The 15,977-nt window shown below is 43.4% G+C and overlaps 1 non-coding gene across 1 annotated transcript; it reads left to right on the forward strand.

Moving 5' to 3' along the window:
- Positions 1–7,365: 7,365 nt before the first annotated feature.
- LOC119040540 (U2 spliceosomal RNA) lies at positions 7,366–7,556 on the forward strand. The gene has a single exon (XR_005080882.2). It is a non-coding gene; the product is annotated as a U2 spliceosomal RNA (small nuclear RNA).
- The last annotated feature ends 8,421 nt before the right edge of the window (positions 7,557–15,977 follow it).

Consider the following 15,977-nt stretch of genomic DNA (forward strand, 5'->3'; position numbering starts at 1 on the left):
GAAACTTTTCATTTTGATGAGGTTCCATTTGTTTATTCTTTCCTTTATTTCCCTTGCTCTAGGGGACATATCAGTGAAGATGTTGCTGCATGGAATGATTAAAATTTTCCTGCCTATGTTTTTCTCTAGGTCTTTTATTGTGTTACAACTTACATTTAAGTCTTTTATTCACCTTGAACTTATTTTTGTGTATGGTACAAATTGGTGATCGGGTTTCATTTTTTTGCATGTATCTGTCTAGGTCTCCCAATACCATTTGTTGAAGAGACTATTTTTACTCCATTTTATGCTTCTTCCCCCTTTGTCAAATATTAATTGACCCTAGAGACTTGGGTTTATTTCTGGGTCTCTATTCTGTTTTATTGGCCTCTGTGTCTGTTCTTATGCCAGTACCAGGCTGTTTTGATTAGAGTGGCCTTGTAATACAGTTTGATATCAGGTATTGTGATCCCTCCTACTTTTTCTTTCTCAAAATTGCTGCAGCTATTTGGGTCATTTATGGTTCCATATAAAAACTTGAAATATATTTTCTTTTTGTCTTATGTGGAATGTGACAACATTTCCTTCAGGTATGAGAAAGCTTTAGTTCTGTTTCTTTCTGCTGGTGCATATCTCTTTGAAGATTTCTTATTAGATGTGTGATCTGTGATCCTAGTTCTTTTAGAAGTTCAAGAAAAGTCATTAACTGGTTATTGATCCAGTATTTTTCTTATTGCAAGGGTGGGTTGACACTTTCCAGCTCTCTCCATCTCCTTGCTGAATCTGGAAAGGCAAGTATCTGTGTTTTGAATTTCTAGATTTCATAATTTTTCAAATATTCTTGACCTTTTCAAATTGTGCCCTGAATTGATTAGTGTTTCAATTTTCTTCAGCATTGTTTCAGGCCTGAATCAGGCAGGGGAAGCAAGGCAGCCAAGAGATTAGTGGACTTTTTACAGATAGGATGAGTACTCAGGCTCTGACAAAACCTAGGGGTGAGGGTCTTTTGTCTCTTCTTATAACCCCTTAAGTCCTTCCCTGATGACCCCTTCAGTGAAAGTGTGTATTTTAAGTTGTTCCTTCCTTGAGGAATCTCATCAGTCATCGATTATCCAACCATCCTCCAGGGGCTGAGCAGGGTGAAGTAAACTGGGCAGAGGTTTTGCACTTGCCAGAAGGATAAGTTTGGTCTCATCAGTGGCTTATGGTCCCAAGGTCTTCTAACCAAGATTCCTTTTTGCCTGTAGGCAAGTTTGCAGCTCCTGAAACCAGGCAGGATGGTTACCAACAACTCAGATATAAGCTTGGAGAAGAGAGTGACTGTCAGGTGGAAAGGCTTTGCATGAAGACTCTTTGTATCATTGGCCAGGTTTTCCTCATCTTTAAAATGAAGGTGCTTTATTAAATTGGCTCTAAGGTTGTTTCCATGATTTAAAAAAAGAACTATAATCATAAATCAGGGTCCAGAGGCATTATGGATTGAGAGACTATACTTTTGAAGTTGATAAACTAAATGGATTGTAAAGAGGATTGTTAGACACCATATCTTTGCTTGGGTCTGGACAGGAAGTGAGAAAACTGGCCAGATCCCATTTATGCCTGCTTTTTTTTTTCTTTCCAGTGAGCCCATGGCAAGAATTTAAAAACATATATAATTACTTTTGTACATATCAGTCACCAACCTAGACAGTGTACTTCTGAGGAGGATTTAGGTCTCACCATTTTCTGGATTCTCAAAACTCACCTTGGATACAGGTTTGTTGACCAAATAAATACTGATGCTCTTTTTCTCATGTTTGACCTTTCAGATGGTGAGTTTTGAGTTTGGTTTGGGAAATAAGGTTACCTTATTTCTGATACTGACGCCCTAGATAATTACTGTCCCTCATTTCCCATGCTAGGACTTTCAGCCCTTTCATACTATCCTCTGCTCCAACAGACCATACATATGTACAGCAAGGAAGTGGCTGACTAATGTCCTCCATTCCAGACTATTTACTTTTTGTCCTTTTTAGTTTGTAAACTTATTTATCATTACTTTTCAATTACACTTGTATGCATTTACTGCCATTACTTTCCCCTGCCCTGCCCACCACCCAGCTCCAAAATCCAGTCCTCCCCACCATGGTCTTTATCCATTGTTCCTGTGTACATGTTCCTGGTTTAATCATTCTTCTTCTTTCCCCTGTTATCCTGCTCCCTGGTCCACTCTGATTACCATCAGTTTGTTCTTTATTTCCAGGTTTCTGGTTCTATTTTACTAGCTTGTTTGTTTTGTTAATTAGATTCCACTTACAGGTGAGATCATATGGTATTTGGCTTTCACCACCTGGCTAATTTCACTTAGCATAATGCCCTCCAATCCATCCAAGCTGTTGCAAAGGGTAAGAATTCCTTCTCTCTTTCTCCTGCATAGTATTCCCTCCTGTAAATGTGCACTTTTTTTTTTTTGGATCCACTCATTTGCTGATGGCAACTTAGCTCTGTCCGGCCCTTGGCTATTGTAAATTGTGCTGCTATGAACACAGGGGTGTATAGGTTCTTTTGGATTGGTGTTTCAGGGTTCTTAGGGATAAACCCAGCCATGAAATTGCTGTGTCAAAAGGCAGTTTCATTTTTAGTTTGTTGAGGAAATTTATACTGTTTTCCCAAATGACTTCACCAGTCTGCATTTCCACCAACAGTGTGGGAGGGTTCTCTTTGCTTCACATTATTACCAGCCCTATCATTTGTTGATTTGCTTATGATGGCTATTTTGACCAGTGTGAAGTGGCATTTCATTGTGATTTTACTTTGGATCTCTGTGATGGCTAGTGATACTGAACATACTTTCACATGCCTCTGGCCTTCTGTATGTCGTGCTTAGAGAAGTGCCTGCTTAGGCTCTTTGGCCATTTAAAATATATATTTTATTTATTTATTTTTTTAGAGAGAGGAGAAGGAAAGGAAAAAGAGTGGGAGAGAAACATCAATGTGTGGTTGCCTGTCACATATCCCCTACTGGGGACCTGGCCTGCAACCCAGGCATATGCCCTGAGTGGGAATCGAACCAGTGACCCTTTGCTTCACAGGCCCGTGCTCAATCCAATGAGCTACATCAGTCAGGGATACAAGCAGTTAAGAGAAAGTCAATTATAGGATTAATCCTCTGCAACTTTTCCCATCACAATGAAGGCCATTATAAACTGGCCAATTTAGGAAATGTGACCATACTCATATCCATACTATCTCATGAAGGAAGTAGTTTCCACAGTGTTCTGCCATTCACTCATTTTGGACTTTGACATTATTCGATTCTGCTTCTACTTCAGCAGTGCTGAAAGGAATATCCTCACTGTGTCCCAGTAGAGTGTATCATTTTGCCAGGGCTGCCATAAGGCCGAAGCAGAGGTTGTTGGAGGGTTCCTGATGCTTATTGTGTGGGTGCTGGGTTTGTCTTTGTAGGCTCTGAATGAAGACATCCTGGAGGAGATGGTGAATGGGTATAACTATTGTACTTTGCTGAACAAGAGTAAGATTCATCAGGCCATTGACACACCTCAGGCCATTGCACTGAGGTGAGAGCTAGCTCAGGAGGGTCTCCACACCCATGACCCAGAGATTAAATTCTAGTGTCCAGGACCAGATTCAGTCTGGGGACTGCCCCAGAAACCTCCACTGGTATTCTCTACACTGTCTCACAGAGCCCTAAACCCAGGTCTCTGGACCTCAATTTCTCCCTCCAGCTACAAGTGACAGTAGAAGGAAAATACTTGTAGTAATAGGAATATTTGAAAACACATTCATTTTGATTATAGTAGATCACAAGCATATTTGTAATTTTCTTATTCTTTTGTGATTGTTTCATGTATTTTTTAAACTGCCTGCTGCACATACTCTGCAGAGCACTGAGGTCAACAGTCATTGAAGACCTTCTCCAATAATGGAGGTTGTTTGCCACACCAGTGCAGTCTCTCAGTGCTAGTGGACATGGTGGCATTCGCCTCAGGTGGCATATCAGCAGTCTTGCCAGAGAATTTAAGTGTGCCCCAGAGAACTGGGTACTTCTGGGAATTCCATAACTTGGACCCCACTAACTGATGTAAAGAGCATAGACTTACTTTTGAATATTCTAGAGACTAAGAGCTAGATGTGAGGGTGTCCCCAGGGCTGGATCCTTTGAGGGGCTTTTCCTTTCCTGGTAAGTGAAAGTCTTCTCAATCTGGGTCACAAGAATTCACTTCTGTGCTTCCTTGTCTGCTCGCTTCTTCCTCTAACGTGAGTGGCTATATTAGGCTAGAACTAGCTTCTTTGAATTCACTTAACCTTAATAACCACCTTTAGGACATACTCATACAGGAGTATTTTGATGTTCTCAGGGTTCTAAGGTCAAGACCTTTGAGTGACACACTTTACCTCTATGTTTACCTGACCACAATGTTTACCTGTAGTATCCTCAGCTGTAAGGACATGTAAAATTTTAGTGGCTGCAGCCAGATTCCAAAACTAAAATTCTATAGCATTACAGTGCCAACAGCACTTTCTGATGATGGCTGCTGCTTTGCACCTGGCCTGACCTGACTGTTACTCATTCGTTTTTATTTAGAGCAAAGCAGGCAAAATATGGACAACTGTAATGGCATAATTAATAAAATATATTTAAAAATAAGAATAAAATTAACAACAACAAAAAAAGGTGGGTGGTGATTGGATTTTAAAGGAAGACCTCCTGTGTTGAGAAGACAGTGGTTATGGCAAGGAGGTTCTGACAGCAAGGACAGCAAGGAGATCTTATAGATCTGATTCCCAAGGGAGGCCTGAGCTCAGGTGGCCTCTATCCAAAGAGGACAGAATTAAGAGAATGGTGGATGGGGTCTCGGCCCTCATACAGTCAAAAGAAGGTTGGGCTGTGTTTTGCCCCATGGTCCCCAACCCTCCATGTTCCACTCCCACTCAGCCTGTCCTTCTCCATAGTCAACTCTTCTCACCCAGCTCCAAACAGGAGATGTTTTTAGATCCTGCTCAACAACCTACATATAATTTCAGTGTAGATGAGCCAGTGATGAATGGATGGGGTAGGCAGTGAATAGACCTTGAAAAGAAATGTCATTGGAAAGAAAAGACTCACAGGGTCTCTATGATAAACCTGCTGCATTGCCAGACCTTCTCTTCTGAGGACAGCCACACAGGAGTCAGGATTAGCATTGCACTGTCTCCTGGTTGCACAGACGCCCTCTCCAAAACAAGATTTACCTGGGCTGGTGTGTTGAATTAGCCTTCCAGACTGACTCTGATGCCCAACTGCCTCTCCCCAGGGCATGGCTTCCACACTGGGAGCCTATACAGACCAGGTGCAATGGTTTGTCAAGCCCCTACATTTGTCCTTGTTCTGACTGAAGTAGGTCTTGGTGCAGGTCAATGTCCCTACTTTACACCATCTGTGCCAGGCCTACCTTCTTTCTGTGCATCTGGAGTATCCAGAGCCATAGGTTGCAACACCAAAATGTATGGGAACTGCAGCCTAGGAAAATGATCTGGAGAGTGGTTCTTCATGGGCAGGAGTTCCCTAAAAGGCACAGGCAACATTTCTATCTCTGGAAAGGAAAGTGGAAATCAAATATGTATTTAAATCTGTTTCAGATGCTCCAGATCCATCTTCAGAACTCTGACACACTACACTGCACTGTCACAGGAACCACGTGCTCAAGGACTAGCACTTTTTTCAGCTACAGGGCTCAACCTGGCTAGCCCTAGCATCAAGTCGTACCAGAAGCCAGGATGCAGACACCTTTTCAAGGAGCATGTCCTCACGGAGTTGTTAAATGAGTTCAATTACTGTACCTCTGTGGACAAGTGAAAGATGCACGAGGCCAAAGACACCAGACAATGCTGTGCTGAGGTGAAAGAGAGCCAAGACAGGTCTCTGTACCCATGAGTCTGAGATTATATTCCAATGCTATGGAACAGACTCATTCTGTGGGCCTCCCCTCCAGGACTGTCAATTATTTTCCCGACAGTTTCCCACAAGTCCAAGTTCATAAGCAGTCCCATTGCACAGGTTTTTTAAAGATACTTTGTTTGTCTCTGCTTTACAATGATTGACTCAGCTTGGTCTCCCAATAAGCTCATTGTTTAACGTTCTATTTTGAGTTCATCTCAGAATCGGAAAGCTGCCAATAGGGCAGCAGAGCTCCCTATCCTCTTCTCCACCTGGCTGAAGCCTCACTGCAGTTAGGACAGAAAAGAAGCTGCAAGGCAGGAGGACCTGGGAGTTCCAGAAAAGACACACAGCATCATGGGCCGTGAAGATGGCTGCCTCCAGAGCAGAAGATGGTGGTCTGCACAGGTGCGTTCCTGGCCAGGGCTGCCTGATTTCCCACTTCCAACAGGCTCTGCCCCCCCTCTGCTGCTGGCAGCTGGGTGAAGCCAGAGTGCGACTTCTCCGATGCCCACCTCCTGGTGGAGAGAAGCCTGGGACGAGGGAGTATGTGGAGCAACTGTCCCGGGGCCACCTTAGGCTGCAAGGGTTCCAGCTCAGGATGGAGTCTCACCTGCTGTGGGTCCCAGGCAGAGCTGACCCAGGCACAAGCGCACACACAGGATCCCGCAGATGCCTGTGGTAATCTTAGGCGGAAAGTGGTATTGGAGGGAGGTGGAAAGGCCCAGGGTGGGGGATCTGAACCTCAGAGTCCAAGGGGTGCCCCGTTACCCAGCATCCTTGGTGGGGGGAGTAGAGGGAGGTCTACTGCCCCTGGACTTTCCTTGACGTGGGTAGAGGAAGAGAGGACTAAGGAGAAGAGGACTCTTGGTCTTTGTGATAAAGGAAAGCTGACCATTCTTACCCAATGTGGTGAGTATTATCTTTTTTCACTAAGTGAAAAACTGCATTGCAAACACAATAAAAGCTCAGAAGACTGAAGACGAACTGAAAAACTGGTTGCTTAGAGAAGCTGCTCAAATCCTGTATCCAGTGTTTAGTTTGCTATGAGCACAGACTTTGAAAGTAAGTTTTAACAACGAGGTTTTAGAAACGTGACCATTTAAAAAATGTTAATTTGAAAATGGTAGGATTTAGTACTTAAAACATTAATACAGATGACCTTTGGAAACCAGATTATAGAACAGTGTGATTTAATATTTCATGCTTACATTGCATAATAAAAATACTTTTCAAATTATAGGCTGAAATGGAAGCCTTCAGTGTATTGTGATTGGTACTTTTAAAGTAATACCTAAGGATATGGTCTGCATACATTTTAATGAATAGTAGTCTTTAATATCGCCTTTATTATTTTCAGGTGTCAAAGGTGGTAAGAGTTTTGATGATATTAGCGCTGGAGAAATATTTCAGTATACTTTGGGTCAGAGCTACTAACGAAGCAAGGCTTATTGAAAAAGTGACCCTTCATCACTTGTCGGCCTTTTGGCTGAGATCAAATGTAGTATCTGTTATTATCAGTTTAATATCTGACATATCCTCTCTCTGAGGACATTATATTAAATGGAATTTTGGAGCTGGGAGATGGAATAGGAGCTTCCTCCATCCACCGCAAACATGGACCCGATAGTGTGGTACTTCTGGAAAAGGTGCACCCCCTTGAGGGGGACAAAAAAAGCGAGCTTTTAGTGTTACAACTTCAATTACTGTGCTTGATATTTAAAATAGAGTGTGCTTGTGATGGAGCCATTACCTTTTAAGTACCTTAAAAGGCTCCATGGCTCCATTACCTTTTGTATTTAGAACTATGGTACTTAGTACTAGGTTCTTGAAAATTTAGTCATAAAATGGTGCATTTTAATCTGATTGATAGTTTTCATTTTGTGGACTGCATTGTTCATTTAAACATGATTTTTGTATAACATGAAACATATGAAAGTATGAAAATAATTTTAAAATACTAAATATTACATGATATTAATGGCAGATAGTTTTTGTTTGCCATGCTTAGTCATTTTTTTTGGAAATGCAATATAAGTTCTATAGAAGTTGCTGCTAGATTGTTAGCATATTTGTACATCGAAAGTCTGCATTTTCCAGTCTTTGCTATTGTGTTTGCTATTTAGTCTTCTGATTGTTGCAGTTTAATTCAGTTTTTATATTTATGAAATTTGAAACTCAAAGTATTGAAAAATGAGGTCCTTTTTGGCAGTTAATGAGTTTTCTTAAATAACTGAGATTTGTTTTAAAACTGTTGCTAAAAATTTTCCCTGGTGCATTTAATATTATTACATTTGTCCATTTTCCATGCTTTCTGTCATTGACAGTGTTATTGAAATGGAGGACAGATGAGTGCAGAAAAAACTTTGGACCATATTTTGAAATTATTTTTAAATTATACTTTTTATTAGCTATTCTTTGTGTTGTTTTCTTCTGGGTGGCAAAGGAGGTACGCAGTACCTATATATTTGTTAAATAAATGTGGTATAGCTTGAAATGTAGAAATAGGTGACTTAGCTAAGGGGACTGGAAATGGGAGGGAGGTGGGGTGCATGGGGGAGGGGTGGGCTGGAATAGGAGAAATAAACAGAAAACTGTACTTGAAAAATAACTAAATAAAAATTTAAGAAAATAAAAAAAAAAGGTGAGTTAGATAGATGTAATATATGCTTTTTATTTATGCTGAAATACTCTTGATGAAAATACAGTAGTTGCTTGATAATAGGCCAAAAACACAGAAAAAAATAACCCGTACAAATCCTTTTTGGCTTGTATTAAAGCATTGTATCCTAATGTGCATTATCTAAATCATATATTTTACTTTTAGTAGAAGAAACATGTTAAGAAAACAATTCTAGTTGGACTGTGATGTTTAAGCAAAAACATATTGGACGCTTTTATTTGCAATGAGAAAACAGGCTTAAATAAATGAAGTGTTTTACATAGTTGGTTACTACTTCAGTATTAGATTGCAGGTTTTGTTTTACCCTCAGTCGAGTGCTCTTTTTGTTTTGAGAAACTATGAATTGGAATATTCTTCAAATCATGCCTCTTACTGTCCTTTGGGCTAGAGAGTGGCTTTCACACTTCCCTTGCTAACAGATTCTGCAAGGCATAGCTTAAGAATCACTACTCTAGCAAATAGAAATCAATGCATACAGTACCTGTGGTTCAAAAATTTCATTGTATCCCAGCGCTAATAAGATATTTGTGTTAGGTAAAGAGTATGCCCAATAGCTTTTTAAGGAAATCTTTATCCTACCATGGCTTTAGATTTACAGGAAGGTTGTGAATTCCCTTTTATCTCATACTCAATCTCCTGTTATTTTATATTAGTATGGGACATTTGTCACAATTAATTAACCAGTAGTGACACATTATGAACTGAAGTCTATAGTATACTCACACTTTCTTAGTTTTTGCTGAATGTCCATTTTCTGTCCCAGGATCCCATCCAGGATACACTGCAGTGTGAAATGTTTCAATATTTCTTATTAAGTTCTCCTGATGTTACAAGAGAACTCTGAATGCAGATGATTTAAAATGTGTAAGTAATGAGAGGCTCAGAAAATACGGAATATTTTTTCTCTGCTAGGTCTGTGTAATCATATGGGTGGAAAAATAGAACCTAATTAACCTCTTCAGAAGTAGGCATCATTGTGTATACTGGAAGCAGAACTGTCTTTTAATGCCCCTGTTGCTCCTGATGGATTAACTGTGGCATGGTAGGCATGCCAGTGAATCTCATAAGCCTGGTTTTCCCCAGCCCTTTTACACAAAGGTTGGACAACATGATTTTGTTTTCCCACCTTTGAGATGAAGACACTCGGATGTTGGCAGAAATTGGGAGTAGTCATGAAAGACATTTGCATGTGTGGACCATAACATAGAGCCTGGGAAGTAAATAGCAGAAGAGCTGAAGGGCAGCAGGCCAGAGTATTTCTGACTTGAGTCTTCAATAACAAGCCAAGTGGATTTTTATAGGTTAGTTAGGAACTGGGATGCTCTTGATAACCATTTGCGGTTGGGACCTGTTCCCATTGGTCTTTCATGCTAGGCCCCACTTGTCCTTGTAACTCTTTTGAAAAGATTTTATTTATTAATGGTTATAGAGAGGGGAACAAAATGTGAAAGAAGAGAGAGAAACATCAATGTGTGGTGTCCTCTCAGCCATCCTGTACTGGGGACCTGGCCCACAACTGAGGCATGTGACTGAGTCTTGGAATGGATTCAGCGACCCTTTGGTTGTCAGGCACACACTCAATCCACTGAGCTACACCTGCTACACCTTTCTTGTAATTCTTGTACCTCTCTTCTTCAGCACCAGATTCATGGTTTGTATGACCAACCTCCTTGAGCAGATTGGGAGACTGTGGAGGCCCTGGAAACACAAAGGCTTCCTGGGCACCCAAAACTGGTATGAAAGAGGACTTCTGAACTCAGCTTACTCCCCTATGCAAAGGACCTGATAGTTTCTCAGGGAGCTGTAGAGAGGACTGTGTGAGGTTTCAGTGTAGGGATACGGAGATGACAGAAGGAGAGTGAGGATTCAGCAGCCCAGGGGGAACTTGGGAAGCTGTGATTGGAGAAAGGGGCTCAGGTCTTTGAACCTCAAAGGGGTGACCTCACTTCCTTGGTAACAGACCCCCAAGAGAAATTAGAACTCTGGTAACTAGGCACGCACATTCTAGAGACAATTGCCTCTCCAGGTCACTTGACTGTACGCAGTCAAAAGACAAGGATGTCTCTATGCTGTTTCCCGCTGTTTCAAGGCTCCAGGCTAAAGAAAGCCCAGAGTGGGTTCTCTTTCCTTAGATGCTGGCGGAAAAGCCTTCATCGTCTACACCTCCCACCAGCTGGCAAGATACACCCTCAGGTCAGTGTGGCAACGCCAGGCAAGTCATCCACCCGCATGCCCCCTGAGATCTAACTTGGGCCGCCTCACAGCACTTACCCCTCTTTCTGCACATATGTATGTGTTGAGGGTGGTGAGGAAATGAGGATGAGTGGTGCTCATTCTGGGTCCAAGAGGGTTGTTAGGAGCTAGAACCCTGAAGTGACAGTCATGTTCACAGCCCGGGTCGTGGCAGGCAGCATGGGAAGGTGAGTGCTGGGGACCAAGCTCCTAAGCTCCTGGGCCCTCAAGGTGTCATTTTATTTCTTCCTGGATTGGAGGTGTTTTCATGTGTTTCTCTGTGCCTGCCAGATGTGGGGAGCAGAAATTATGGTGGTAATCTCCCTCAGTGGCAATGCCCAGACAGGCCTGTGACAGTGCCTGAGCCTTAACTGGGCTTCCTCTTTGCTTAATCCCATACAGGACATTGGAGAATTGGCCGATGGGTTCACATATGCCATCAATGGCCACGGCAGACCCCTGCAGCAGGCCAGAAACACCGTCCAGTGCCGGGCTGAGGTGAGAGCTGCCCCACACCCAGGGCCCCAAGATGACTGGGGTGGGGTCCTAACTTGACTCAAATCTGGGGCTTTGTGGTTTTCACATGCCCACTTTGAAATTAGTTGGTACCTCCAGTACTACTGCCATGTTTCTGCTAGGGAGAAATTCCTTCTTCACATTTGTTAGACTTGTGGAGCAAACCAAACTTGCTTCCTGTTCCATTTGACTTGTTTCGATCCTTTAACTGCCTGTAACAGGTCTCTTGTAGAGTACTCAGCTGTGCTGTCCTTCAACATCTTCAAGTCTACACATCATCACACACAGAGGGTGGTGTTTTTGAAACAACAGAGAAACCAACATGGGAGGAATGTACATATGTGATACATTTGTCTGCACCTTCACATCTCACAGAACAGGCATAGCTTTAAGCCAGCCATCTCAGCAGCTGTGGCCTTATGCATCTCCATATTACCCTATACAAAATGTAATCTTCCTCAGGGATCCTTTTTTTGACATGTTGACACGATGCCATTGTGTGCAATTATAGCAGTGAGACTGTGAACAGCCACACTCTGTCCTGATAGACTGTGTACCACTTTGTTAGGTGTCCATTCCACAGAAGCTCAGATTGTGTGGAAGGTTGCTGCTGACTCCTAGCTCAGTAGCTGGCTCTGTCTTTGCAGAACTCCAGTGATGACGTGATGGAGGTGCTGGTGCACGAGGCCCACTATAAGATCTACAGGGTCAAGGTACAGGTGCACCAGACTGACACAACTATTCATCAGAAATCTCAGGTGAGAGCTGGGCCAGTGTGTGTCCACACCCAGGCACCCAAGATGACCTGAGAGGGCCCAGCATCTAGGCTCAAATATGGGGATGGCTTCCTCATGCCACTCCCAGTACCCCTTCTCAAGTGCCCCACTATCTCATGCACATAGGAATCTGGACCTCCCCATTCTCCCACGGCTACATAAGTCAGGAGAAAGACAGTCCTCACATGTTGGTGTATATATTTGAGAAAATAGTTGACACTGCAGAGTGGAGCATGTGAACATTAGCATTTTGCAGTTTTTGTTGACTTTCCCACCAGCCCCATTATACTGGTGGCATAGGCGTCCCCCTCTCCCTCTCTTTGCAGAACTGCAAATCTTGGACATCATCACACTGAATTAGGGGGAGTTGTAGACAAAATTAAGAGAAAGCCAACCATAGGATTATCTCTCTGCAAGTTTACACTTCACACAGCAGCACACACCATTGTAATCTGGCCATTAGGAAATGTGACCTCACTCACATCTGTACTATCTCTTCAGAGACATAGTTTCAACAGTGTTCAGTCATGCCCTGATGTGGGAATTTGGCATCATTCAGTTCTGCTTCCACTTCAGCAGCGCTGCCAGGAATGTCCTTACTGCCTCACAGTAGACTCTCAGTTTGCCAGTTCTGCCATAAGGCCAAAGCACAGTTTGTTTGGAGGGTTTCTGATGCCTACTTACTGGGTATGGTGCTTGTCTTTGTAGATTGTCAACAGAGATATCCTGGAGCAGCTAGTGAATGGCTTTCAATATTCTACCGTGCTGGACAAGGGGAAGGTGCTTCAGTCCACTGAAAGCCGCACAACTTGCACTGAGGTGAGAGCTAGCGCAGATGGCTCTCCACACCCATGACCAAAAGATTACATTCAGGTGCCCAGGAGCAGAATAAGTTTGGGGACTCCTGCAGGGGCCTCCAATGGCATTTCCTACACCGACTCACAGTGCCATATACACAGGAATCTGGACGACTTCTTCTCCCTCCTGCTATAAGAGAGAGTAGGGAGAAAATACTTGTAATAGGAATATTCAGAAACATACTTTTTCATAGTAGACCTAAAGCATATTTGTGTTTATCTTATTGTTTTTAAACTTTTGGGTGTTTCATAAACTCCCTAAGCCCCATGTCCTCCACAGTTGTGACTTCAACAATCTTTGAAGGCCATCTCCTACAATGGGGGTTGTTTGCTGAAGCAATGTGGCCTCTCAAAGCTGGTAGAAATGATGCCATTCAGCTAGATGGCACGTCAGCAGTCCTGCCACATCAGCGGTCCTTATGTGTGCCCCACGGAACTGTGTATATGCCAAGGATGCCATCACGTAGACCCCACTGGGTGATGTAGAGAGCAGACACTTAATTTTTCACAATTTCGGGCACTCAGAGTTGGAAGCGGGCATGTGGGCATGGCTACTTCCAAGTCACTGGGTTTTCCCAAGTCTGTAAGTGGTGGTCCCTGCCTCTGGGTCACATGCAATCTCTTCTGTGCCCTCTCGTCTCCTCTCCCTCTCTTCTAAGGTCACTGCTCCTATTGCGTTAAGAGTCACGTCAATGAATTTGCTTGACATCAATAACCTCCTTTAGGACATACTCATATAGGCATATTTTGAAGTTCTAGGGGTTCCTAAGACATGGAATTTGAATGATATCCTTAAGACCACAATGTTTCCCTGTACTGTCATCAGCTGGAAGGACAGGCACATGTAAAATTCTAGCAGCCACAGCCAAATTCCAGAATGAAAAGTCTGTACCATGAAAGTGCCTACAGAAGTCTTTTGAGGGTCACTGGTACCTTGTGCCCTCTGAATATTGCTCATTCATTTATGTTGAAAGCAATGGGGCGGGAGGAAATACAGACTTCTGCAACTGAACAACAATGGAAAAAACAGAGAGGAAAACAATGACCAATCTGATTCCAACATGTTCAAAGCTATCCCAGTGTTCCTTGGCTATCATTTGTCCCCAGTGTCTTGGACTCCCCTGTCAGCTTGTATCCATCCACAAGGATTGTGCCTACCTGAGTCATCTACTCAGACTCCTGCCTGGAGACCAGCTTTCTCCAGTCTGCTGTCTCTAGGCATTAGCCCCTATTCTCTTTCTGCATGTCAAAATGACTTCTAATGTACCAAAAGGGCAAATAAGTACCTGGTTTTCATAGGGTGTGATTCTCCACCTTGGACACACTCCCCAAATAGAAAGGGACAGTGTTCCCCAATCATTTCCCACACCCCTCCCCCATGTGAGGAGCTGCTAGGTCTCAGGTTGCTAAAAGGAAATGCCATGCATCCCTAGCTTTGGATAGTTCTCACTTCTACCCTGGGTCACCTTGAGCAACCATTTGACATGCACAAGTCTGGGTGATTTCATCTCCCAAGTGAGAGATGACAGTGCTGTCTGATGTTTCATGAGTAGAAAGCTCTTGATGAGACTATGATTATGCAAAGTCTGTTACTCCTCATGTTCAAAAGATGCCTTGAAAGGGACAACTAAATCACTACTCCCCTTCCACCAAAAAGTGCTGGTACTTTTAAAACACATTGGTAAAAGTGTATTTTGCATGGGTGCTCCTGACCCTTCTCTTGCACAAGTCCCTGATGGGATGGCAGTTTGAGAGGAGCTCCAGACCTCAGTCCTCCTGGTGATTCATGATTCATGGTGAAGCCACTGAGTAGATAGATGTCTATCCTGGTCCCACACAGGGTGGAGCTGAGCTCAGATTCAACTTGAGAGAAGCCAGCCAAATGCGGACCCTCCAGGAAGATGCAGTGAAGAAGTTTGCAGAACTCCTGGCTCCAGCTGTTCCGGATGGAAACATGTCCCACCTCTCCACCTTCGGGACCATGCAGTCCTACTTCTCATAAACCCCAATGCTCCTAGATGATCTGCTATGTTGGTGAGCACGTGCCCCCTTTCCAGCACAGCTGTGATTCTGTCCACAGCAAGCGGTGTGCCATAGAAATGTCACCACATCTCCCTGCACCTCACTTAGTTCCTTTGAAATGGAGTGTCACAGAGGACAAACCTCATAATGTTCTGCCAGGGTCTACTGTGGGGAAAATCCAAGCAAGTCTTAGCTGGCATCTGATTCTGCAGACATGGCTTTTGGGTGTGTTGTAGCAGGCCTTGGTGCGGGTCAACTTTCCTACTTCACAGCAGTGGTGCGAGGCCCAAGTCCTTTGGGTCAATCTGAAATATGCAGTGCCCCCGGGTGCATCTCCTGAAGGTGAGGGACCTTCTGTCTAGAAAGATGATCTGGGAAGGAGAGGTTCATGGGCACAAGTTCCCTGAAAGGAAAGCCCACTGTTTCTGATGCTCTTGACAGGGAGGAAGCCTTTGCCTAGATTTCCCCTCACTTCTGGGCTCCAGCTGAGAGTTGGCCCTCTCTGCGATCAGAACAGGAGGGAGTGAGAGGCAGAAGCCGTCACTCTCCATGTTTCCACTGGGGCTTTCCATGCCTGTAGCTGGAAGTCCCCCTCAAAGATGGTTTCAACTACACAAGTGTATACTATTGATGCAGGGGAGGGAATTTTGTAGCAACAATAGCAGCAGATTTGCTGGTAGTTTATGAAATTTAGAAAGGAAGGGGAAGAGTGGTGTCAAGAAGGACTCAGTGTCTCATGAGTAGGAAAACTGGTAGCAAAACAGGACCACTGAAAGCAAGGGGCCAAACTGAAGTGCTACAAACACATAGGAAATTGTATGGATTCTTCTGATGATATTATGTGGCATCCAGTCACAACCCTGTTCATGAAAGTTGGAAATGAAGCTGCACTGGTTCCATGATGTTGATCTCGCAGCTCAAGGGATTGCCATCCAGTGTTACAGCGAGCTATTTGGAGCAAACTTGGATCCTAATTGAGAGGAAAGTTGGTCTTA

The sequence above is a fragment of the Artibeus jamaicensis genome, unplaced genomic scaffold (genome assembly GCF_021234435.1).
Source record: "Artibeus jamaicensis isolate MK-2021 breed Jamaican fruit bat unplaced genomic scaffold, CSHL_Jam_final scaffold_916, whole genome shotgun sequence".
NCBI lineage: Eukaryota > Metazoa > Chordata > Mammalia > Chiroptera > Phyllostomidae > Artibeus > Artibeus jamaicensis.